At 45.0% G+C, this 26541-nt stretch overlaps 1 pseudogene; it reads right to left on the bottom strand.

Moving 5' to 3' along the window:
- Nucleotides 1-2807: 2807 nt before the first annotated feature.
- LOC122903621 lies at nt 2808-26355 on the bottom strand (annotated as a pseudogene).
- Between the last annotated feature and the right edge of the window lie 186 nt (nt 26356-26541).

The raw sequence follows: 26541 nt of genomic DNA, 5'->3' as shown, positions 1-26541 counted from the left end.
TGGGGAAGGGGGTACTGCCGAATGTGAATAGCTGTAGCTGTCACCTTTAATTGTACCACCACTGGAGGTTGTTCTTTGGCCAAGCCAGGGGGCTTCCCTTCTGCCCAGACCTGGGGAAACTCGTCCTGTAGGATTTGGAGAAGTCTCCCCCCCTTTGTCTCCTCTGGTTTTGAGACTGGCTTGTAAAGGAGATATTCATCTACTGCTGCCATAAGCACTTGTACAGTGGGTTGTCTCAGCTATAGTCATGTCTCCTTCCAAGAACTGGATGCCAGCTCTTAACTTATGGAGGAGATCTCTTCCCATCAAGTTATATGGGGCATTAGGGAGGACCAAAAATCGATGTTTAACTACTCCCGAGGCCAAATTTAAAGTCCTTTCTGTTGTCCATTTATGTCTCTCTGTGCCATTTGCTCCTTGTACCCAAACTTCCTCTCCAGATAGTTTTCCCATAGGTTTAAGTAATGATGAAAATTGGGCTCCCATATCCACCAGAAAATCAACTGATTTCCCCTCCACTTCAATTTTTACCTGAGGTTCGGGAAGGGTCTCCGAACCATGGCCCCTTCAGTCTCTGGTGGCAAGCATTGCTGTCTTCCTTTTGGGGCACTCCCTGGCCCAATGTCCTTTTTCCTTACAATAAGCGCATTGATCTGAATCTAAGTCTTCCCGCCTGCCTTCTCTGTGCTTAGGCTCTTTTCCTTCCATTTATTATCCCCTACCCGTCTCCTCCCCGCCTCATGTAATGCCAAAACCTTAACCAGTTTTTTTGTCTGTTTTTCATTCTCTTGTGCATCCCTGTTGTTAAACACCTTTTCTGCTATTCCCGCTAACTCAGTCAGATTCTTCCCTTCAAATCCTTTGATTTTCTGAAGTTTCCTCCTTATATCTGGAGCTGACTGACTGGCAGAAGCAAGATTCATTGCCCTCTGATTTTTGGGTTCCTCAGGATTGATCGGGCTATACATTTTTTAGGCTTCAAATAGCCTTTCTATGAAAGCTCCTGGAGACTCATTCTTACCTTGAGTCACTGTGCTAATTTTAGATAAATTTATGGGTCTCCTTGCAGCTACACGGAGGCCTCCAAGTAGAGCCTGGTGGTAGAAACATAAGCTCTCCTTACCTTCATCAGAGTTTGGATCCCAGTCGGGGGGCTCCCTCGGGCAGTAGTCCTCCATTCGATGGGGATCGAGGTCCCTGCCAAGTCTCTCACTTATCACCTTATAGGTTTCTTGCATGATGCGATCCCGTTCTTCCCCATTAAAGAGAGCTATAAGGAGCTGTTGAGAACATCCACCCAGGTAGGTTGATGAGTAAGAAAGACAGTCTTCAAGAGGCTAATTAAATCCTGAGGGTGGTCAGAAAAGGATTTGTGTTGGGTCTTCCAGTTATAGATGTCAGAAGAGGAGAAAGGGATATAGCTTAGGTAGGGCCATCCTCTCCCATCTGGTAGAACAACCTCACGAAGAGGCAGCATTGGCACGGACAGTACCGGTGAGGTAAAGGGAGGCTGAGGGGGATAGAGGAAAGGGGAAGGATCAGGGTGGTCTCTCAGCTTGGTGGTCCCATAGGTGGACCCTGACTGTGTATGAGGTGGACTGGTAAAGGCATTTTGGGACTGAGAATCAAATTTAGAGGACAAATCGGGGTGGGGGGAATTCAACATCCTCCATATCCAATGGAGGTAGAACGGTCTTCTTCCCTGGATCCCCCTCATCTGTCTGTTCTGGTTTTGGTGCTCTGACCTGCCTTAGAGAGAAAAATGGTTTCGTTAGCAGGGAGAAGGTGGGATATGAGCCATGACGGCAGCTCTTCTATCAGATATTGCCAGGCCACGATATACGGTATTTGGTCTCAATGTAGATCAAAGACCTCACTCAGGGTAGAATAGGTCTGAGTCAAGGCAAACGTTCCTTCTGGTGGCCACCCTGTGGGGAAAGTGGGCCACTCTAATTGGCAGTGTTTTTAGTTTTCCCGGGTAAACCTTGTCACCTGAGTGGATTTACCTTGAAAATCCTTGAAATGTTCAAGAACAAGACCTAGGGCTGTCACAGGCCCCTTACTCCCCGTTTGTCCCATCTCTCCAAATACAACAAACAGCACAACAGGCAAAAAAAAACAAGGCGAAGACAGCCGCAGACCCAGCAATCCCCATCCAGAGCCTGCTGCTGGTGGGAACTTTCTTGGTCCCCTGCAAACACAACAAACCACACAACCGACAATAACAACAACAAAAAAAAAAAAAAAAAAAAAAACAGGCAAAGACAACTGCAGACCCAACTATTCTTACCCAGAACCTGCCACTGGTGGGGGCTTTCTTTATCCCCCAACCACCTAGGCGGACTCGAACCCCTCAACTGTCTAGGGGGACTCAAACCCCCCAACCGCCCAGGGGGACTCGAACCCCCTGACCGCCCAGGGGGATCTGAACCCCCTGTCGATCTACCAGCAGAGGGATGGGGCGTCCCCGCATCCACTCCAGCCCTGGGGAACATGGCTGCGTCCAGCTTCTCCCCGGTGGGCTATACCCTGGAGCTCCAAACAGATAGGATCCCAATACCCAAGATCGCAATACCTCCGGAGGCTTTTCCCAAAATTTTCGATGCTGGCTCAGTTCTCATTTGATCCCAGACGAGCCCCCAGTGTTAGGGTCTGTGATCAAAGGAATGAGACTGATATAAAGTGAAAATCTAACAAAGCTTTATTTCATGCCAGGTATCAAAAATCAAACTGACTGGTAATGATGCAGCTCCGGCGAGGCTCTTCGCGGCAGGGCTGCGGCTCAGGGGTGGCAAGGCCGCTGGCAGCTAGGCCGTTCCCTGTGGCACCACTGCTGAGGGCCGCAGTTCTGGGCGTCGGGGCACTGGCAATGGGGCCGCTGGCGTCGGGGCCACTGGCATCAGGGCTGCCAGTGGCTCAGTGGTGGCGAGGTTGCTGGCGGCGAGGCTGTCGGCGGCTAGGCCATTCCCTGCGGCACCACTGCCGAGGGCCATGGTTCCGGGCGTCAGCGCTGCTGGCATTGGGGCTGCTGGCTGCTCGGTTGTGGCGAGGCTACTGGCGGCGAGGCCGCGGGCAGCTAGGACGCTGATGGCGAGGCTGCCAGCAGCTAAGCCGTTCCCCGAGGCGCCGCTGCCGAGGGCCGCAGTTCCAGGCGGCAGGGCCACTGGTGTCTCTTACAGTTCTGACAAGAGCTGTCATAACTCTTACAGCTCTTACAAGAGCTCTTACAGGTCTTCTTCTCTCTCCCCGACGACTCTCCTTCTTCCTCTGACAGCTCTCCTTCTTCTGCCCCCGACAGCCTCGCAGACCGACCTTTTATGGGGGTGGTTGAGCCCCGCCCACACACAGGTGGCCAGTTGAATTTCAGTTCACCCTAGTGGATGTACGTGTGCCCCACTGATTGGATGTCTTCATCTGGCCTGCCCTGCCCCTACATCCCGGGTTTATAAGCAAGTTCCTCTGGAAGGGGCAGGCCCTTATAGTTTCCACCTGACCCAACCCACCCTTGTATTTGGGCGGTTACCTGGGACTGGTTTCCTGGACTTGCTTTTAAGTAAGTTCTCCTGGGGGGGGGGCAAGGTCAACATAAGATTTACTGCATAAACAACAATATGGAAGTTCAACCGGGGCTGCTCTGGCTGAATAGCCCCTTACACTATGTTACTGGTATCTAACTTCACCCCACTGTAGTCAGATAAGGTACCTTCTATATCTGTCTCTTAAAATCTATTAAGTCTTGTTTTGTGGTCAGGCCTGATGAATATCCCGTGTGTGTTAGAGAAGGATGTGAATGCAGTTGTGTTCTATATATTTCTGTTAGATCAGGTTGGTTTATTATGTGCACATGGTCCATTTTCTTTTTTTTTTCCTGATTGTTACTGATTTCATTTGTCCTGTTTCCAAGTCCATGGATTCTTCTACATGTTCAAATCTGTTTTTCAATCTCTTCAGTGAATATCTCTCTTTAGTTACTGCACTTTCTAGGATTTCCTTTTGGTTTTGTTTTATGTTTTAGGAAACATTACAGTTATTTCTACTTTGTTCATATATTTTCTGGATGTTCACTGTTCCTTTAGCTCTTTAAGCAGTCTTCACAATGGTTGTTTCCTCTAGTATATCCACCTTGTAGTTGTCTTGGAAACAGTGTCTTTTGGTTTATTTTTTTTCCTTTGAATTGGACTTTCCTTCCCATTTCTTTGTAAATCTTGTAATTTTGTTGTTGTTGTTTTTGAAAACTAGGCATTTGAATCTTACAGTATGGGAACTCCATAAATCAGATTCTTACCTTTCCCCCAGGTTTCCTGGGTTGGGTTTGTTGTTGTTGTTGTTTTAGGAAATCTCTTTGCTGGGGATCACATCACCTGAGATAGAAATTTTAAGGAGTTTTTTGTTCTTCTCTGAGCCTACATCTTTTCAGGATATATGCAGCAATTTTCTAAAGTTTTTGAAACTGTTGATTTTGAATACCTAAATCCTTCAATATTTAGCTCCCAAAAGGGGAAAATGGGGGGGGGAGTAGCCAGTATCTTTTTAAACTCCTTGGAAGCTGCTTTGGCCCATGGTTGTTACAACAATGTTGGCTTGCATGTGTCTGATCAAGAGCAGTCAAAACATAGATTCCTGATTTTTGGAGGACAAAGTCCTCATTAACCATCCTGACTCTATTACCCAACAAATGCAGGCTGCTCTTTGGTGAATTATAGACAGAGACTATGCCACGTGGAGTTGCCTCACAAAGTCATCTTTATTTGCAGCAAATTGTCACGCTTTCCCTGCCTGCAGAGATGACGCAACACCAACACACACACAGTGAACAGGAGGTACCTGGGGCTCGTAGACAGTGGTGGCATGCGGTGTTCATGTGACGAGCACGAGGTCACGTGTGGCCAGGGCGGATGTTTTTCAGGCTGTCCGTGCTGCTCGGACTATGTAGCCGGCGCCATCTTAGGGGCGCGACCCTGACAGCAAATAAGGAAATCACAGGAACTCCTTTCCAAAGCTGTAACTTCCCCAGCCAGGGATAAGCAGGGTTCTTCTGTTAGGGTTAGGATGAATATTCAGAGGTGGAGGCCTTGTCATTACAGGTGCACATGTGCACTCAGCATTCATACTGTATGTCATGCTAATGAGTTTTATGCCACTTACATGGATTTTAACATAATGGAACTTGTTAGGGTCCGTGATCAAAGGAACAAGACTGATACAAAGCGAAGGTCAAGCAAAACTTTATTTCGCGCCAAGCATCAGGAATCAAATGACCGGTCAGAGCTACCTCTTACAAAAAGGCGGTGACGATGATCCCAACAAGGTCACTTCCAAGAAGGCCACTCCGGACGAGGCCGCTCTAGATGACGCTGCTCCGCAGATGAGGCCGCTCCATGATTGGAGCCGCTCCCAAGAAGAGGCCACTCCCAAGACAAGGCCACTGCTCAATGAAGTTGCTCCCCGGACAAGGCCGCTCCCAAGAAGAGGCTGTTCTGGACAAGACCACTTCCTGGATAAGGCCACTCCCAATGACGAAGAAGCAACAATGACAGCAACAATGACAAGGAGGACAACCCGGATGACACAGACTCTGCTCCCCACGATGCTACTCTGACCAGGCTTCCACCCGGAGGAAGCCACCACTGCGGACAAGGCCACTTGTGGTTCGGGGTGGCGAGGCATTTTATGGCGAGGCTGCTGGTGTCTAGGGGCCGTTGGCATCTCAGGGCTGCTTGCGCCTCGGGACCGCTGGCGTCCAGGGGCTGTAGGCATCGGGACCGCTGGACCACTGGGGTCTCAGCAGCTCACGGGGCTGCTGAAGGCAGGGCCCCCGGAGGCTGCAGGCTGCAGGTGGCGGCTCGGGGCCGCTGGAGGCGGGACCACCGGAGGCGGGGCCTCAGGCAGCTCGAAGCTGCAGGCGGTGGCTCGGGCCCCCAGAGGCTGGAAGCTGCGGGTGGCGGCTCGGGGCCACCGGAGGCTGGACCGCCGGAAGCTGGACCACCAGAGGCGGTTATAGCTCTTACAAGAGCTGTTACAGCTCTTCTATTCACTGTTGACTCCCCTGCTCTCCCCGGACTCCACTGCAGCAGCCCCGCCACAGCCTGGCAGAGCAACCTTTATGGGGGTGGCTGAGCCCCGCCCCCACACAGGCGGCCAATTGAATTCCAATTTCCCCAGTGCATATACATACGCCTCACTGATTGGATGTCTCCACTCAGTCTGCCCCACCCTTACATTCAGGGTCCACAAGCAAGTTCCTCTGGGAGGGGCAGACCCTTACAGAACTGAGGTAGCTGTTAGGCTCTTTAGGATTCTTTTGCGTAGGCATCATCCTGGGGGCCTGTTCTAACAATTTGTTAGTTTCTTTTTTTCTTTAATTCCTTTATTTGAGAGAGAAGACAGAGAAAGAGTGTGACTTGGGGGGAGGAGCAGAGGGAGAGGGACAAGCAGGCACCCCCTGCTGAGCAGGGAGCCTGTTACAGGGCTCGATCCTACAACCATGAGATCATGACCTGAGCTAAAACCAAGAGCCGGACACTCAGCCACTTGAGCCACCCAGGCACCCCAATTTTCTAATTCTAAAAGATAAAATTGATAGTAGCATAGAAGCTTCTAGGAGTTTCCAGAGTTTTAGGGAGTCTCCCTGGTGATAGTCCCCACAAGCTACATGAGGAACACCAGCCCAGCTGCCTGCCACCGGGGTTGGGGGGAGAGAGTGGGTAGCTTACCAGCCAAACCTTCCCCTGGAAACTGCAAACCTTTTAATAGACTTCAGAATTCTAAAATAGTTCCTTCATTCAGAGTATGCCCGTGTCAAATGTTTATGTGGAGCAACAGATCCCTACTGCGTTCTGCACAGTCCTCTCCATTCTTCCTCTCATTTTTTGTTAAAATTTCAGTCTCTTTATTGATACTCTCATTTTTTCCATACATTGTTTTTTTCTGGCTGGCTTTAGGTTTGTGGGTTTTTGTTTCTTTGTTTTTGTAGAGAGTGAATGTGTGGGTCAGGGGGAGGGGCAGGAGAGGGGAAGAGAGAATCTTAAGCAGGCTCACAACCACCTTAGAGCCCAACATGGGGCTCGATCTCACCATGTTGAGCTCATGACGGGAGCTGAAATCAAGAGTTGCACACTTAATTGAAGAGCCACCCACGCACCCCTGGTTTGAGGTTTCTATTCATGGTTTTCCTAGCTCAGTGAGCATACCTGTCAACTTGTTGAGAACCAGATGTGCTGAGTATTTAACTGCTAACTCTGGAGACCTCATTCTTCTGCCTTTCAGATTGTTGATTTTTATTTGTTTTGGACTGAAAGTACCCATTTTAGGCTTTCCCAAGCTCTTCCTGCAATGTGTATTCCATGTTGCATGGGGTCACTAAAGTTCCTATTCCATTATCTCTGGGGTCATTCAGTGATTTGACGAGGAATTTCAGTAATGTCCAAAAACCAGAAGAAAAAATTATTGTCCCTTTCAATGTCCCGATAGATGCCACTGGGGGAAACCAGTGTAGCTGAAGGAGCCAAAATAAGAAGAACTCTTCCTTAGGTGTTTTGGGTAGGAGCATTGCAAGTGGCGTGATTGGTTGGGGCTGCATGTCTGGCTCATTTAAAAAGATCAAGGAAATGCTATAGAGCCAGAATTGGCTGGGTGTTTGGGGACTGGCTAACTGGATAGTACCGCATTTCTGATCAAGCAGAGTATTTACAGGAACACAAAAACTTGGTTTGCTGACATGGCATCCCAAGCAGGAGTGGCTCCATCTTGGCCCTAGAAATTTATCTGAACATTTTCTACTGTTTCAGCACAGCTCTTACTGGTTTTGCATTCACCTGGGTGCTACAATGTCTTACATGGCTTCTGGACTTCTCACAAAGGCACTTTGGTTCATGTATCTTTAAGGCAGTGTCTTTTGGGGGGAAATGAGGGTCTGAGGCTATGTGTTCTGCCATTTCACTGATGTCACCTATCGAGAATTTGGGCTCAAGGGATATTGGTCTTTCATTTTCTTTTCTTGTAATATGTTTGGTGTTGGTATCAGGGTAACACCTCATAGAATGAGTTAGAAAGTATTTTCTCATCTTCAGTATTTGGGGACAGTTTGAGAAGCACCACTGTTATCCAGATGTTTGGTAGAATTCCCCAGTAAAGTTGTCAGGTCCAAGGCTTTTCTTTATCAGACTGTTTTTTGAATAGTGACTTAATTTTCTCACTATTTTAGGTCTGTTCAGATTTTCTATTTCTTCCTGATGCAGTTTGGGTAGGTCTTGTGTTTCTTTCTTTCTGTTTTTTTAAGATTTATTTATTTGAGGGGTGCTTGGGTGGCTCAGTGGGTTAAAGTCTCTGCCTTCGGCTCAGGTCATGATCCCGGAGTCCTGGGATCAAGCCCCACATTGGGCTTTCTACTCAATGGGGAGCCTCCTTCCTCCTCTCTCTCGGCCTGTCTCCCTGCCTACTTGTGAACTGTCAAGTATATAAATAAAATCTTAAAAAAGAAGAAGATTTATTTATTTGAGAGAGAGAGAGAGAGAGAGAATGTGAGCAGGGGAAGGGACAGAAGAAAGAGGGAGAGAGAATCCTCAAGCAGACTCCCCACTGAGTGAAGAGCCTGACACAGGGCTCAATTTCATGACCATGAGTTCATGACCTGAGCTGAAATCAAGAGTAGGGTACTTAACTGACTCAGCCACCCAGGTGCCCCAAGTTTTGTGTTTCTAGGAATTTATCCATTTTGTTGGCACACAGTTGTTCATAGTATAGGCTTATCTTTCAACTGGACAGTTTAATCCATTCACATTTAAAGTAATTACTGATAGGGGAACCTGGGTGGCTCAGTGGGTTAAAGCCTCTGCCTTCGGCTCAGGTCATGATTCCAGGGTCCTGGGATTGAGCCCCACATTGGGCTGTCTGCTCCAAGGAGAGCCTGCTTTCTCCTCTCTCTCTCTGCCTGCCTCTCTGCCTACTTGTGATCTCTGTCTGTCAAATAAATAAATAAAATCTTTTTAAAATTTTTAAAAAGTAATTACTGATAAGGGGGTTATGTTTTCTACATACTTACACTTTTTCCCTTTATTTTCTGCACTAGTGTCTCCTTTTGTGTTTAGTTTATTCTTGTAATGAAATGTTTTAATTCTCTTAGCATTTCCTTTCGCATATATTCTGTAGTCATCATCTGTGTGGTTGCAATAGGGATTGTGTTTAACATTTTAAAGTTACAACATCTTGAGGCACCTGGGTGGCTCAGTGGGTTAAAGCCTCTGCCTTCCGCTCAGGTTGTAGTCCTGGGGTCCTGGGATCAAGTCCCGCATCATGCTTTCTGCTCAGTGGAGAGCCTGCTTCCTGCTTCCCTCACCCCCGCCACCTGCCTCTCTGCCTGCTTGTGATCTCTGTCTGTCAAATAAATAAATAAATAAAATCTTAAAAATAATACAAAGTTACAATATCCTTATTTGAATTTATACCAGCTTAACTTCTATGATGTACAGAAACTCTGCTCCTAGTAAGTTCTTTCCCAACCCTCTTTCAGTCTTGATTTTGCAAAATTACATCTTTATACACCATCAAAAAATAGATCACTCCTTTTTTTTAATGCATTAGTCTCTCTTAAATCACTTAGAAAGCAAAATGTAGAGTTACAAACCAAAGTTGTGATAAACTAGTTTTTATAAAAAACTACCCAATTTTTTACTTTTACGGAGACCTTTATTTCTTTATACAGCTTTGACTTAGGGCAGGTCTAGTGGTAACAAAGTCCCTATCCTTTTGTTTATCCGGGATGTCTTAATATCTCTCTTTTGAAGGATAGTTTTGCTGGATATAGGATCCTTGGTTGACATTTATTTTTATTCAGCATTTTGAATAAATTAACCCACTGCCTCCTGGCCCAGTAAGTAGTCAGCATTTGCCACCCTAAAGATGTATAATATAGGGCCGAGGAGGATAATTTCTTGCATTACAAGTCCTTTGTCACCTTAAGGGCATCTTAGGTGTTCTGAAAACTCCAGGAGGGAAGCCTCTACAGTAACAGAGTCCCTGAAGTCCCCAGCAGGATTGCCTGCTGATTCCAGTTTGGACAGATTCTACAGCCTTTAAATTGGAGGGATTGCCATTCCATGTAGGTAGATTTGCAAGTAAGAGCACCAGTAAAATTAAGTAAAATTTGTAAATAGGGAATATGTTGCCTTTCAAGAACCCAAAAGGACTAAAAGATTTTCAACTTGTGTTAACATTATGGATGCTGAGAAGGTTAGTAACTGTTTCCTAATCATGCCAGGGATGGTTTACCAAATAATTGATTTACCAAATAATTATCAGGATTTATTTTTAAAGATTATTCTTGTGAGGAAGCGGGGAGTGCAGAGGGAGAAGCAGATTCTGCACTGAGCAGAGAGCCCCATGTGGGACTTGATCGCAGGACCCTGGAAACGTGAGCTGAAGGCAAATGCTTAACCAGCTGAGACACCCAGGAGCCAAATTTTCAGGATTTTAAACTGAAGTGGTGGGACATTGTATTATATGAGGGACATTTGTGACCCATCCTCCTTTTGTGCGCTCTAGTATTTGTCTCATTAATGAGTGTGTCAAATGAATCTTTTTGGAGGAGGGATATCATCAATATAATGTCGTATTTGTGCTTCTTGAGAAAGTTGGATACAAGTAAGTGCTTGCCCTCAAAGATACCCCATGGGTAACCTGGTGAAGGTGTATTATAGTCCTTGGGAGATGAAGACAGACTGTGGCAAAGAGGCATTGAAATAGGCAATGAACAGAACATACTACCCAAATCTATAATAGTAGACTATTTATTGGTTAATGATTGGATGGAATTAGTAATTTCAATAATATTGGGTATTGGGGACTTGCGGGATGGGCCCACAGAATTGAGGTACCTGCCTTCTTTCCAAGTTTAAGTACAAGCAAAATTGGGCAATAGTGGGTATAGTCACTTTTTCACTCACTAGATCCTCTCTAAGTTTCAATCTTTGAAGTACATCTTTTTTTTTTCCAAATGGGGCTTGAATCCACAACCCTGAGACCAAGACCTGAGCTAAAATCAAGAGTCAGACAATCAACTGACTGAGCCACCCTGGTGCCTGAAGGAAGGCCTATTTTAATTTACATTGGGCTATATTAACTATTTTAGTGGAGGAGGGGTACCTATGGGGGTTCAGTTTTGTCAAGACAATTTGTCATTGTTAAAGTCTTTTCTTTATTGTTCTTTTTCTTTAAGTAAGCTCCATGCTCAGCATGGGGCTCAAACTCAAGACCCTGAGATCCAGAGTCGCTGTACCAAGTGAGCTATCCAGGCATCCATGTCATTGACAAAGTCTTAATTTTAACATATTACTCACTTGGGCAGAGCTTTCTTACCCAGCAGGGGATATTTTGGGGCAACAGGTGCTATGACTGTGAAGATTTTAGGCAAGACAGTAATAGTTCCAATGGTCAAGATAAGGCCTACCTATTTGTCCTCCACTTTATATTCAGTTACTTCCTTAAAGGATTATAAGGAGTAGGGTGGTTAAATTTATTGGGGTCTCAATACAACTATAATTTGAGACTCAGTATTAAGGCCATTTACCACCTAACACATTTAAGCAGAAATTAAAGTTAATTCAGAACCTATGTTACAGAGGCACGAGGCCAATCTGTACCTTTTTGTTACTGTATAAAATTTTTTTTATTTTGAATTTCCAGTTGGGTCAAGTTTTGGGCCCTTATTTTAGCCTTTGTTACAGTTGTCACTGCGTCCAGGTTTCTTTCTCATTCCAGTCACTCGGCATATACTTCAGCAGGTTCTCCTGTATTTCTCTTCATCTGTATGAATTTCTTCCTCCAAAGGTCCTCCAGTTGGCACCCTCAAGGTTAGGGGCCTCCCTCATGGTTTGGTTGCTTTATAGTGCTTAAGGATCCTGGATTTAAGTTTAGTTGTTTTTTTTTTTTTAAGATTTTATTTATTTATTTGACAGAGATCACAAGTAGGCAGAGAATCAGGCAGAGAGAGAAGAGGAAGCAGGCTCCCTGCTGAGCAGAGAGCCTGATGCGGGGCTTGATCCCAGGACCCTGGGATCATGACCTGAGCGGAAGGCAGAGGCTTTAACCCACTAAGCCACCCAGGCACCCCTAAGTTTAGTTTGAATTAACCCCTTCACTGTGCTACAGGGATGCCATGAGTGTTTTGCCCTGTCACCCTGACAATAGGGATCTTTGTTACAGCAGAGGCACAGGTGACAAAAGGGGGCCAGACTCAACCCAAAGGTCAGTGGATCAAAACCATCCTGTGTTACAGTCCTACGTTTTCTGGCATGCCACTCTTTCTTCTCCTTTCTCTTTGTACAAAGAATATATTGAGTATAGCCACATAAAGTCATAGCTTTAATTTTCTGTCTCTGTCCAGTCATTCCTACTGCAGATCTTCTGGGAAGTTATGGGCAAGTTCAGGAACCCAACGGCCAGGCTCGTGAGTGGCTGTTCTTCCTCCAGGGAGTGCCAGTCATTCTCCCCCGTATGGTGGTTCACATCTAGTGTAAGGTCATTTTGTCTATGGCGTATTTACATAAGCACTTAATGCTGTTACTTTCTTTCTAAGCACTGATCTAGCTGCATCCCATGGATGGTGATATATGGCACAGCAGACTCTTGAACAACACATTTGAACTGCAAGGGTCCACTTATACCTGGATTTTTAAAACTTTTGTACAAATACAGTACAATACTATAAATGTGTTTTTTCTTGTGGTTTTATTTTCTCTAGCTTTATTGTAACAATACATTATGTAATACATATAACCTACAAAATGTGTGTTACTTGAACTGTTTATGTTATCCTAAGACTTCCAATCAACAGTGGGCTATTAATAGTTAAGTTTTGGGGGCGTAGGGGGTGCCTGGGGCACCTGGATGGCTCAGTCATTAAGTGTCTGCCTTTCAGCTCAGGTCATGATCCCGGAGTCCTGGGATCAAGCCCTTCATCAGGCTCCCTGCTCAGCAGGAAGGCTGCTTCTCCCTCTCCCACTCCCCCTGCTTTTGTTCTTTCTCTTGCTGTGTCTCTGTCAAATAATTAAATAAAATCTTTAAAAAAGTTTTGGGGGAGTCAAATTTATATGCAGATTTTTGCCTCTGTGAAGGTTTGTTGCCCCAATCCCTGCACTGTTCAAGGGTTAACTGTATTTTTACTTTCTCTCTGTTCATAATATTTTAAAATTTCTCCTGACTTCCTGTTGACTTTTCTTAATCTTTAATTTGGAGATTTTATAGGTACCTTTGTTTGATTTCTAGTTTAATTTTATTTTGTTCAAAAACCTGTGTTGTATGATTTTTAACTTTCTTCAGTTTGTTTTATAGCCTAGGATATAGTCTCTTGATGCTTAGAAAATGTGAATTCTGCTGTTGGGTAGATAGTTCTATAGATGTCAAGTTTGTTGATATTATATCACTGTATTTAAAGTAGGTTTCTTGTAGATAGCATATGGCTGGATCTTTTTAAAAATAAAATCTGAGAGTCTCTGCCTCTTAATGTGTTTAAGCCATATGTATTTAATGTAATTACCAGTATGTTGGGATTTATGTCTGTGTGATACAAGAAATAAACATTATCTGGGTCCTTGGCGCAGAATTTCTAAAACTCTTGAAGTTTACTGTCTTTTTTATGTTAATGAGATAACTCCAGGGTGGGGGGTGCCTAGATAGTTTCAGGATGTGGGCTGGTGGCCAGAAAAACCAACCATGCCAAGTGTTATATGCCACTAATGAAGTACTGAACTACATCAAAAACTAATGACGTACTGTATGTTGGCCATTGAATTTAAATTTAAAAAGAAACCAAAGAAAACCAACCACACAATTAGAGGATTAAAATTTTCAGCTTCCCCAACCTTCTGGGAGGGGAGAGGTGTCAGAACTTGAGCCCAGTCACCATGCCCAGTGATTCTATCAGTCATGCCTATGTAATGAAACTTCCATAAAAACTCAAAACAAGTTCTAGAGAGCTTCTGGGTTGGTGAACATACGGATGTGTTGGTAGGGAAGGCATGGAAGTTCTCCTCTACCCTGTGTCCTGTACATCTCTTCCATTTGGCTGTTACTGAGGGGTACTGAACCTTTATAACCAGTACTTGTAAGTAAAGTGCATTCCTGAGTTCTGAGTCTAATCAAACCTGAGGGGGTAGAGGGAACCCCCAAATTTGTAGTCACCCAGGCAGAAGTGTGGGTCGCTTGGGCACCCCATTTGGGGCTGGCATCTGAATTGGAGATGGTCTTATGGGACTGAGCCATTTAACTTGTGGAATCTGATACTTGCTAACTCCAGGTAGAATGTGTCACTATTGAATTGAATTTTTAGACACCTGGTTAGTGTCAGAATTGGTTGTTAGGAAAAACAACACATATTTGGTATCAGAGGAAAAAACCCACACATTCTTCTCCTCTTATTGTTTTTCTTCTGTTTGTTCCTTCCATTCTTCTATTTCTGTTTTCCCTTTCCTGACATCTTTTCCTTTCCTGGGCTCACTGTTACAGGCATCACCTGCCCAGGATGGGGAAGGGGCAGGAGGGGTGAGTTGGCTGAGGTCTTGGGCATCAGAGAAGCTGATTTCCCTGTTCTGGTTCCTCAGATTCTCCCTCTCTCCCCCGCAATCCCGGAACCCTTCTCCCCACAGTGCCGCATCGTAGGCTCTTCTGTGGACTTCCCCAGACCTTCTGACTCCATGAACCGCCTCATTCTGAACAATCCCTGGAGGGTTTTCTTCCCGCCTAACTGATGCTATTAAGTTCAATTCCTAGAAAGTACTTCTACCTCTGCCTGGATTAATTTCACATTTTTTGAGGACCTGACCTATAAGTGACCCATCTCCTTGTGACACGCTGGGAGTGTTAAGTCTGCAAGACCTGCTCCCTGCACCACTGAGAACAGACAGCAACACTGCGAGCCCCATTGGTCTTTTTTTTTTTTTTTAAAGCTTTATTTGAGAGAGCGTGAGCTGGGGGAGGGACAGAGGGAGAGGGAGAAACAGACTCCCCACTGAGCAGGGAGCTTGACAAGGGGCTCCATCCCAGGACCCTGGATCATAACTGAGCCAGAGGCAGATGCTTAATCTACTGAGGCACCCAGGTCCCACGCCCATTGGTCATCGGTAGTGCCACTGGTTCCTCCACCTACTGCTCGTTTATGCATGAGATCTCTATCTTAGGAGGGTCAATAGAAAAACAGAGGAATGCCTGGGAGGGTCAGTTAAGTGTCTGATTCTTGATTGCAGCTGAGGTCATGAGACTGAGCCCCATGTGGAGCTCTGAGCTGGGTGTGAAGCCTGTTTAGAATTCTGGGTGCCTGGGTGGCTCAGTGGGTTAAGCCACTGCCTTCGGCTCAGGTCATGATCTCAGGGTCCTGGGATCGAGTCCCGCAGCGGGCTCTCTGCTCAGCAGGGAGCCTGCTTCCTCCTCTCCCTCTCTGCCTGCCTCTCTGCCTACTTGTAATCTCTCTCTGTCAAGTAAATAAATAAAATCTTTAAAAAAAAAAAAGAATTCTTTGTCTCCCTCTGCCCCTTGCCCATGCTTGCTTACTCGCTTGTTCTCAAAAACAAAAACAAAAAACTGAGGGCAGGGCCAGCCTATTTGGATAGATGGAGTTATTTTTAAGTTTTCATTCCAATCTGGTAATGACCCACCTCTGCATTTTTTGGAACATAAGCTGTTTCTGGGGGTCATAAAGTAGGTCACTGTGTAGACAAGCCTCCGCTCCTGTGGCTTCGTGGGATAGCATGGAACTTGAACCAGGTTTTAGATGCCATTACCACCCTGATGTCAGGAGCATCCTGACGTCAGCCCACTCCCCTAAAGGGACTGCAGACAATCAGAGAAGCTGGGAACAACACAGAAGAAACAGGAAGTAGAACTATGAAAGAACGGGATGATCGTGTGAAAACAAGTGTTGGTGAGCTTCATTTCCATACCACATGTGTTGAAATAAGACTGGAAATAAGACTCCAAGGGAGCCTGGGTGGCTTAGTCCATTAAGCACCTGACTTCAGCTCAGGTAATGATCCCAGTCCTGGGAGGGAGCAACTGTGGGGCTCAGTGCTCAGTGGGGAGTCTGTTTCTCCTTAAAACAAAAACAAAAACTGGAGCACTCTATTTCAGGGTGGTCTTGAGCTAAATTAGCCTTTTGAGTTCTCAAACATATTTTATGGGAAGATAGGAGGGGGAGAGACTTAATGACCATGAGCACAAATTCACTTCCGATTGCTGTTCTCATAAATTAGGACCATAACAAAGGCTATTCTAACAGCCAAGAAGGATCACAGTACTGAGAATCTGTGAATCCCAGCCTCTCGTTGTTGCAGTGAGGAGACAATTGGGTCAGAACTGGTTAGAGTCAGAAGCAGAAGTCAGGCACCAGCATCTTTAGGTCCAGAACAGCCGCTGGGGACCCAAAGCCTGAGGCTTCCTTGAGTCTGAAGACAGGGCTAAGAGAAACGGAGAGGGCTCCCTGGTTTCTGCTTATACCAAGACATCCTGTAGCCACCAACCCAGAAGCCATGGCTCAGGGTGCAGGTGGGTGTGGCCGGTTCATGGGGCAATGGAGAGATGATAGCGGACTTAGCACAAGCTGGGAGAGCAGACACACAGATTTCTGGAGTGGGCCAGGGTGCACCTGCTCTGGGCTCTGAGCCAGAGGGGGCTGACTCCTTCTGGGGAGCAGCCCCCGGGTATCTGAGGACCATCCCCACCCACACAAGGAGAGGAGCGCAGGAGGAGACTAGGTAGGCTGTAGGAGATGCGGTGGGGCTGGCCTACCCTAGGCCTTTCTTCCCCTTCACTGACCTACAGGTTGCTCACATAAGCTGGTCCCACCCAGTGCCTTTTCCAGTCTGTCCCTGAGCACTGCTTCAGGCCTGGGCTGAGGATCTATAAAAAGAGGGGGACTATGTATGCCAGTTACTTCAGAAATTTTACAAGTGCATAAGTAAATGACCACTTATGCCCAAAGAAGGGTGTCAGTGCTTTGGTGGATTTTCTGCCATTCATTTGACTGAGACCATTCTGCAACTGAGAGCAAATTACTTCCCAAACACGACAATAACATACTATAGGGCAAAGGAATGGATGAAGGCCAGACTGGGATCCCATCAGCTCCAAATAGCTAAGGGGGGCGGGCAGTGAATGAACCATAGGGTTGGAGAGCACCAGAAGAAAAAACCCAAAACAATTAACGTCTAATCTGCACCTTTTGCTTCTTAGGAGAAGCAGAATCCGGGGGAGACTCTCAGACTGTAACTGCCCGGCTATGTGGGTTTGGGGGTAGAAGGATGGGAAGGCAACTTCCCTGAGATCAGACAGCCTCCACTTGCTCAAAGCTCAGCACCAGCCAAGCCTTGGGCGACGGCCCTGGTTTTGGACCAGACTGCGTGTGGTTCAAAGTGCGGGTTTGTGGGTGGTGTCTCTCCGGGCAATGAAACTACAGCAGTTCCCTACCTATCCTGGCCTCTGACCGGCAAGCTGTTGACAATATCAAACTTCACCTGAGCCCTGTGCACCCAGAAAATTGCCATGATGAAGAAATGTCCCCAATCCTCTGTTTCCTGAAAAGCTGTGTTCTAGGAATCAGCTTACCTTAAAGAATTACCTTTCCCCATATGACCTCGATAAGATTCACTCCCCACTCTTTCTCAGGACTCCCTTGTTTACCTGAGGCAAGGCCAGACACAGACCCTGAACCTGGTGAGATTAGAAATGTTTGTCTCCTGAAATGAACCACAAAGAAAAGTTTTTGCTGCTCAGACCTCTGAGCCTTCCCCTACTTGCAGACAATCTCTGCAGCTCGTTTCCCTCTCTCTATACAAGTGGGAAGCTGAGCCATTCTGCTGAGACTCTCAGATCTTTGGATCTGGAGCGCTCTCCCTGTTGCAACAGCCTACATAAAACCTCCTTACCTGTCCAGTGGATTTTGTCTTTGACCCTGGACTACCTCCCTCCGGCTCCAGACCAAAGCCACCATGCCACACATCGCCCTTCCAAACCACCTGCTCTTTACCCCATCGCCATACTTTTCTCCACTTTCCCTCTCTGACCCTTCCAAGTTGATCTTGGAAGTTCACAACTTGATTAGTCTCATCTCAAACAGAAAAAAGAAAAAAAATTAACATCCAGCCATTAGACCAACTCTTGCTAAGCTGATCACCCTGAATAAATCAGCTTAGAAGAGAATAATCTTTAAAAATAAATGCAATACCTCTCCCTCAGCCTCCTCGTCTCAAAGAGAAAGGTTCTGGGAATCACTATCAGAAGGGGCCATGGGTCGAGCATGTTTCAGTTTTTGCTCCCAGAAAGGTTTTCCATGCCCTCATGAAGTTTCATTCTAATGATGGGCAGGTGAAGAGACTGTACACCACATACATAGTATGTAACATGATAGATATTAAATATCATGAAGGAAAATGGGAAGGGGGAGGCCACAGTGCTTGTAGGCAGGCTAAGACTAAGTCTCTTCCTTACATTTTTTAAAAGATTAACTCTATAGGGGCGCCTGGGTAGCTCAGTGGGTTGAGCCTCTGCCTTCGGCTCAGGTCGTGATCTCAGGGTCCTGGGATCGAGCCCCGCGTCAGGCTCTCTGCTCGGCGGGGAGCCTGCTTCCCCCTCTCTCTCTGCCTGCCTCTCTGCCTACTTGTGATCTCTCTCTCTGTCAAATAAATAAATAAAATCTTAAAAAAAAGATTAAATCTATAGGGGAAAAAAGACTATGGATTTAAAAAGCATGAAAAGATGCATCATCCAGTCATCATGTGGACTTTTCTCTGGATCCTGATTTAAGTCAACCACTTATGGGATGATTGGAAATTTGAGTACCGACTAGATACTGAATATCACAAAATTAATTTCTTTCCATGTGCTAAAATGATATTCTATTTTATACTTTGGAAGTAAATGCTGAACTATTCACAGAAGGAGTGATGTGATGTTGGGGATTTGCTTCCAAGAAATGCAGAAGGAAAGAGGAGGCTGTCGGTGTGAATGCAGAAGGATTGGCAAAGAGTTGATGATTATTGAAGCTGAGTGATGAGTACGTGGGATCCATTGTACCATTTCTTTTTCTACTTTTGTGTTTCCGTTGAAAAAGGCTTAAAAAAAAATACTGTAGTGGGCTAAGTTGTGCCCCCACCTGCTTCCAAAATTCACATGTTGAAGTCCTCATCCCCAGTTCCTCAAAGTGTGACTGTATTTGTAGATGGGGCCTTGAAAGAGGTAATTAAAGTAAAATGAGGTCATAGGGGTGGGCCCTAGTCCACTGTGACTGATGTGTTTATAAGAAGAGGAGATTATGGGACTCCTGGGTGGCTCAGTTGGTTAAGCAGCTGCCTTCGGCTCAGGTCATGATCCCAGCATCCTGGGATCAAGTCCCACATCGGGCTCCTTGCTCGGCAGGGAGCCTGCTTCTCCCTCTGCCTCTGCCTGCCTCTCTGCCTGCCTCTCTGTCTGCCTGTGCTCGCTCTCTCTCCCTCTCTTTCCCTCTCTCTCTGACAAATAAATAAATAAAATCTTAAAAAAAAAAAAAGAAGAGGAGATTATGATGCAGACATGCACGCACAGAGGAAACCCGTGTGAGAACAGAGCAAGAAGGCGGCCATGTACAAGCCAAGGAGAGAGTCCCCAAAAGAAACCAATCCTGCCAACACCTTGATCGTAGACTTCTAGCATCCAGAACTGTCAGACATTAATACTTGCTATTGTTTAAGCCACTTAATCTGTGGTATTTTGTTATAGGAATTTTGGTATGTGGTATTTTGTTACCAGGCAGCTCTGGTAAACTAACACACATGACTTCAAGAAATAAATGAATAAACTAGGGCACAGGGTGGTTCCATCAGTTGAGCGTCTGCCTTTGACTCTGGTCATGATCCTGGGGTCCTGGGATTGAGTCCCATATCAGCCTCCCTGGTCCATGGGGAGCCTGCTTCTCCCTCTTCCTCTATGTGCTGCTCCCCCGGCTTGTTCTCTCTCTCTCTCTCTCTCTCTCTCTCTTTCTCTCTTTCTCTGTCAAATAAAATCTTAATAAATAAATGAATAAACTAGAAAATTTAAAATAATGCCAGGCAAATTTGCGGAGTATGGCTTTCTGATTCTACAGTATTCACTTTAGCAAAGTTGTGAGATTCAAATGATCACATGCTGACAGAAATGTGGAAAATGGCATAAGGGTGCCTGCGTGGCTCAGTTGGTTATGTGACTGACTTCAGCTCAGGTCATGATCCTGGAGTTCCAGGATCGAGTCCTGCATCGGGTTCCCTGCTTAGCAGGGAATCTGCTTCTCCCTCTGACCCTCTCCCTTCTCATGCTTTCTCTCATTCTCTCTCTCAGATAAAAGATTTTTTTAAAGTTTAAAAAAATATGGAAGATGAAAACTACTCATAATGAACTAGGATCTCTTGAGGTCTCACTACATGGCAGGCATGAGGGTAGAGTTCTCCGTGAGATATTTTATTTGCTACTGCCAACAGTTCCATGATCGAGGTACTACAGCACCCATTTTATAAATGAGGTAATTAAAGGTCAGAGAGATTAGGTAGTCAGATAACTTAGTTGGATAGTGAGGTCTCACCCCAGATCAGCTAACTCCACACAGAACAACCCCCCCCCCAACCTGGGCACTGTTTCCTTAGAAGCGGTGGGGTTTCTTTCTCATCTTTGAGAAATCTCATTTAGGGGACGCCTGGGTGGCGCAGTTGGTTAAACGACTGCCTCCGGCTCAGGGCGTGATCCTGGAGTCCCGGGATTGAGTCCCACATCAGGCTCCCAGCTCCATGGGGAGTCTGCTTTGCTCTCTGACCTTCTCCTCGCTCATTCTCTCTCTCACTGTCTCTCTCTCTCAAATAAATAAAATAAAATCTTAAAAAAAAAAAAAGAAATCTCATTTAGATCTTGCTGCCAATACCTGAGGTAGGACAATTGGAAGATTATCTCAGGAAGTAAGAGCACATATCCCCTTTGTTCTCCTCTTCCGGCAGTGCACCATTGGGAATTTTCATCCTCAAAATCATTGCTGAATGGGGCTGAATTGGCAGAAACCAACTTGAGGCTGACCTTTTATCCAGACACCTCCAGGATCCTCTCTAAGGGAAGCCCTAAAAATCAGTCACTTGAGCATTCCTTCATGCCACATCATGTATGGAACTGAGATGGCACTTTACCTGTATTCTATGGAAAGCTGTCCTCTGTTACCCTACAGGGTAGCTGTAATTTGCCAATTCCACACTGTCTAAAGATTCTTAGTCTAATGCACACATTATAAATACATGAGCAGGAAGGATAATTTGAATGACCACTGTTTAACAGGATTTGCAAGGCCATACAAGACAAGGCACTGCTTTCCTCTTAATATATACTTCTCTCTATCCCCTCATTAATATCTCCATTCAAACAAGGCTAACTCCAGTTCCCTAACTCTACCATGCTCCAGCTCATTTCAGGACCTTCTCATGTGCTATTCCAGTTGTCTGGAATGTTTATTCATTCGTCTTTTCCTTCCGTGGTCTCGTCCTCTGAGAATCCTTTCATGAACCTAAAGACTGTAAACTATGGTAACAATCAGTGTTCTTTTGTCCCCCCCTTTTTTTAAGATTTTATTTATTTATTTGACAGAACACAAGTAGGCAGAGAGGCAGGCAGAGGGAGAGGGAGAAACAGGCTCTCCGTTGAGTTGGGAGCCCGAAGTGGGGCTTGATTCCAGGACCCTGAGATCATGACCTAAGCCGAAGGCAGACGCTTAACCGACTGAGTCACCTAGGTGCCCCACTTTTACCTTTTTTAAAGCAATGTGAACCCACCTCATACTTCCCTTAATTAAACAGTTTTCAACATGTGATGAATCTTTATTTGGGCCTCACTGGTTTTCCAAGAGAGTGCCATAGGCCACTAGGACAAGATGAAGCAAGATAGGCAAACATTTTCATAATTCACATCGTGTTGAAATAGCAAGTGTAAATTGATATTCACTATGTATAAGGCTGAGTGCTGCGTGATCTATGTAATTTCTCACAGTAACTGTAAAACAAGTATAATTACTTCCCTCTTTTTAGAAATAAAAGTACAAGCTTTAGAGAACCTAAGTTACTTACCAAAATTACACAGGAGGGGAGACATAGCTAGGATTTAAGCACTGATCTGTGTGTCTTTAGATCACAGCCTGTGTTGCTATAACTCTCCTAAGTGGTAAGGAAAGGTTGAGACCAATGCCATAGAGATGCTTGGCCCCACAGCCCCCTTCAAGTTTTCTTTAATCATCTTCTTTTGCTTTAACCAAGATTCCAGTTAGTAAGGGGGTTTATGCAAATTTTTTACCTCCAGGGTAGTAAGAGACTTTTCTCACCCAACTGCACCACACTGAGATATTCCTTGGCACCCGGGCCTTCTGGACCTTTCAGGACCAACACAGCCCTACCTACAGAGATCATTCATAGACAACTGGCACAGGGCACAGTGTGGGCCTTAAGAGCCTCAGCTTCAGTTAGTCCCTAGGAACTAAGGGACAATACTCTGCCAGTAGACCACAGAGTGGAAACAGGAACGGACCTCTGGCTTTACCTCCCATGCCCGGGGCCGCTACATGCAAGAGCCATCCGCCATTTTGGGACTCCTCTCACTGAGTTCCTGGAGGGCTCTTCTGTGACCCTCCGTGCTCAGACGTCCCTGGAAGTGGATCCAACCAGTCCCTAAGTGAGGCTCTTCATGGAGGCTCTGAGAAGCCCTTTACCGGTGTGATATTCCTTGGGTTGTTTCAGAGGTTCATCCTTTTCTGGAACCCTAGGTCTGTTGGGATAAGTCCCTCCAGCAGCACTTCCTTCCCACTTACTCTTAGAAAATGGTTTCTCCCTTTCCATGGTGCTTTATATTCTTAATGATGGCCCACTGCCTTCCTAAAACATCCCTGCAGTAAGCATCTTGAATCCAGAGATGTTAATTGGGTTACTGAAAGTCATCTCTGAATTAGAGATCTAGGAGTTCTCATCCAGAGATACTGAATGATAGACACGACTTTCTCCTCAATACTGCCTCACCCGTTCTATTTGTACACTCATTTTATGAATTAGGAAACTAAAGCTCAGCTTAAGTAAAATGGCCAGTGTCTATTTTGCAGTAGAGGCAAAATTCCAATGCCAAACTATTCCAAAAGCCTCATCCATTCAATCAGATCTGTACTGTAGAACATAAAACATCAGAGATGATCTGATCCACTTCTTAAGTCATGGCTGTCTATGTTTTGTTCTGCATTTTAAAAATATGAATATATTGGGGCTCCTGGGTGGCTCAGTGGATTAAAGCCTCTGCCTTTGGCTCAGGTCATGATCTCAGGGTCCTGGGATCTAAGCCCTGCATCAGGCTTTCTGCTCGGCAGGGAGCCTGGTTCTTCCCTCTCTCTCTGCCTGCCTCTCTGCCTCCTTGTGATCTCTTTCTCTCTCTCTGTCAAAAAAATAAAAATATTTTTTAAAAATTTATGCATTAAAAGGATAAGGAAATATTAATCCATATTAATTATTGAAATATAAATGTATATTAATTAATGCATTAAATATGCATTATTAATGCATGTTAATTTGATGCATATTTAAATGCATTAAAAGGATAAGGAAATGGACTTCACACCCTATTGCCATAGCCAGTCCTCACCTATCTCTCATGCTTTCTTTCTAATGAGTGGTAAGGAGAAGCAGAAATCAAGTTATTCTGTTACTCCACTGAAACCTAATAAATTGTATTTTAAGGACTCCTGAGAGCAGAACTGACTCAGCTGAGTTACAAGGGAGTTACTCTCTAAGGGAAAGAAGTTTGAGTTGACTTTCATGTAACTTGAATTTATAACCTCCAGATTACATTCATTCATTCAAACATATATTGAGTTCCTAGTGTGTGTCAAGCTCTGTTCTACAAGTCAGGGATATGGTGGTGAACAAACATCTAAGAACCTGCCATTCTAGCAGAGGAAGGCAGCCAATCTCAGAGATAAGATAATTTAGGTAGTGATAAATGCTACAGAAAAATAAAACACCTACTAGGCTTTGGTAGGATTTGGAGAGGAAGAGCTCGGGTTATGGAAGAGATTTCCCATGGACAACCTGGGAGCAAGAATTTGTTCTCATTGCCAGAGCAATAAGGGGTTAGAATAGCCCATTCTAGGAGAGGTATATCTCTAATTATACACATATAATTGACAATGTGATTTAAAGATTTGTTATTTGGTTAGTTTGGTTCATTTTAATAATTTCCAAGAGCTTGAATAATTCTCCGGATACCTTCTAAATCTAATTTCCGGACTGCAAGTGCTGAGAGCCACGCTCCAGAATGTGGTGCCCATCCCACAGTCCTGCCATCGTGGAGTCCAGCAACTAGGATGGCCCCATTAGCCCATTACTCTCTTACCACATCATCCTGGCCCAGAATTTCACTAACTGGGGAGTTAAAAATTTTCAGCTGTGAGTGCTTCTCTATTTTCCTACTCTGTTAAGACTAGGGTTTAGTGGAATCACAAAGCTGAAGGTATTCTCACTTGTGTGCCATGTGATACTGAAGTACATGGATTGAACACAATGGTTGGAAAGCCATTCCTTCCATGTAACCCCCGATATGCACAAGTAAACATTATTTTTAATAATTTAATAATAATAGCTATAATTTAATGACTACTTAGTACGTGGCAGGCACGGGGCTAAGGAAACAAATGTGACTTAGCCCACCAAATCCTCAGAACTGCCCTCTGAGTTGAGGCCCTTGCAAGGGAGAGAAGAGTGTGCAATGTTAGGAACGCCTAGCTCCAGTTACTAGCTGCGTGACCTCAAGTAAAGCATTCCTCAGCTGTAAAATGGAATAAGGTGCTACATACCTCATAGAGTGTGTGTACGTGTGTGTGAAGATTAAATGAGTTAATAGTTACAAACTGATACTAAATGTGCTTCGTGTGAGGTTTTAGAGCTACTGTTGTAAGTCTCAAATGTGCTATACTGGGTAGAAATTTGATGTCATTCGGCTCCATTTTCTTTTTGCTCTCAATTTTTAAAAAAATATTTATTTATTCATTTATTTATTTGACAGAGAGGGACACAGCAAGAGAGAGAACACAAGCAGGGGAAGTGGGAGAGGAGGAAGCAGGCTCCCCGCTGAGCAGGGAGCCCGATGCAGGGCTTCATCCCAGGACCCCGGGATCATGACCTGAGCCAAAGGCAGATGCTTAATGCCTGAGCCACCCAGGCACTCCTCTTTTCATGTCTTTATATCACTTTCTCACCAGTCTGACAGGCTTCTGGCTGGATGTATGCCTGCTTACAGTTTATCACAAAAAGAGCTTCATGTACACTTCCTTCCAACCATTGCCCCAATCCCTGAGCCAAAGGGAAGTATGGACAAGCTATTTGAAAGGAATGTTTGCAGCACTGTGTGAAGAGAGTGAAAACCAGCCACCATAACATGTTGCTGTTTTGCCTTTAAGGCTTGTTTAGAGCATATGTATCTTAATAGAATCAAACACACTACATAATAAAAAAAATATTACATGTAACTTCATTTTTCTTTTGGAGTAAGAGGCTTTATACACATTTGACTTCATGAACAAAACAAACCACACATCAATAATTACCAGAAAGCTTTATGGATCCAAAAGTATTCGCCATCAAAAATAAGCCACTGTAGGGGCGCCTGGGTGGCTCAGTGGGTTGAGCCTTTTCTTAAAGAATCCTCCAAATAAGCATTTTGCCAAAGGATCGTAGTTGTCAGCAGCAGTCAGGAAATAAGTGACTCCAAGTCCAACACAGCTGATCCTTCCTTACTCAATTGCTGGCCTATTCCATAACGAAGGATCTGGTGAGCTTATAAACACCTGCTCTGGCAGCCCCACTATGCACAAATCCTGGAAATCCATTTTTAGTAAGGATAATCATGACAATGGATCCTCCATGCTCTTTTACCTAGGAGCTGTAAACTGCTTTGCACCTGTAGGAGGTGCCCGTCAAGTCGGTTTCAATGCCAGCATGCTGTCCCTTTGCACTGAGGTGTTTTGCAGGAGTCATGAACCTCCACTGTTAACCAAAAAATTGGGTCTCACCATAAATATCCAATGGATTTGACCAAATTGTTTGCCTCCTCTTTTTTACAGATGTTGTGTTTTATGGGATTGACCTGAGCCTGGTTGGTGGGGGACAGGCTAGCCTTCAGTTCATCTGTAATAGATTTTAATTCATCAAAGCTACAAGATGAAGTGACCACATTACACCCCAGCTGCAGGAGCTCAGTCATGATGGCCTTTCTTGTACCCGTGTCCCCACTGGTGATGATGGCCAGTGGGTCTTGCAGCAAGCTAGCCACCTGGCAGCTCTTGTCCTTGCCCCAAGTGCCCATCTCCTCCAAATAGCAGAGTCTCGGGAGCATCAAGGTCACTTACATAGTAACATTCTTTGTATTTGAAAAAAAAATTGGCTGTCTAAATTATCTTATTTTATTTTTAAAAGATTCATTATCATCTTAAATACTGATATTCCATCATAACTCTCTTATTGACAGTTATTTTCAATGTCAAACTATAAA

The sequence above is a fragment of the Neovison vison genome, chromosome 3 (assembly GCF_020171115.1).
Source record: "Neovison vison isolate M4711 chromosome 3, ASM_NN_V1, whole genome shotgun sequence".
Classification (NCBI taxonomy): Eukaryota; Metazoa; Chordata; class Mammalia; order Carnivora; family Mustelidae; genus Neogale; species Neogale vison.
The sequence above is the reverse complement of the archived record's forward strand: the minus strand, read 5'-3'. Positions and strand labels throughout refer to the sequence as shown.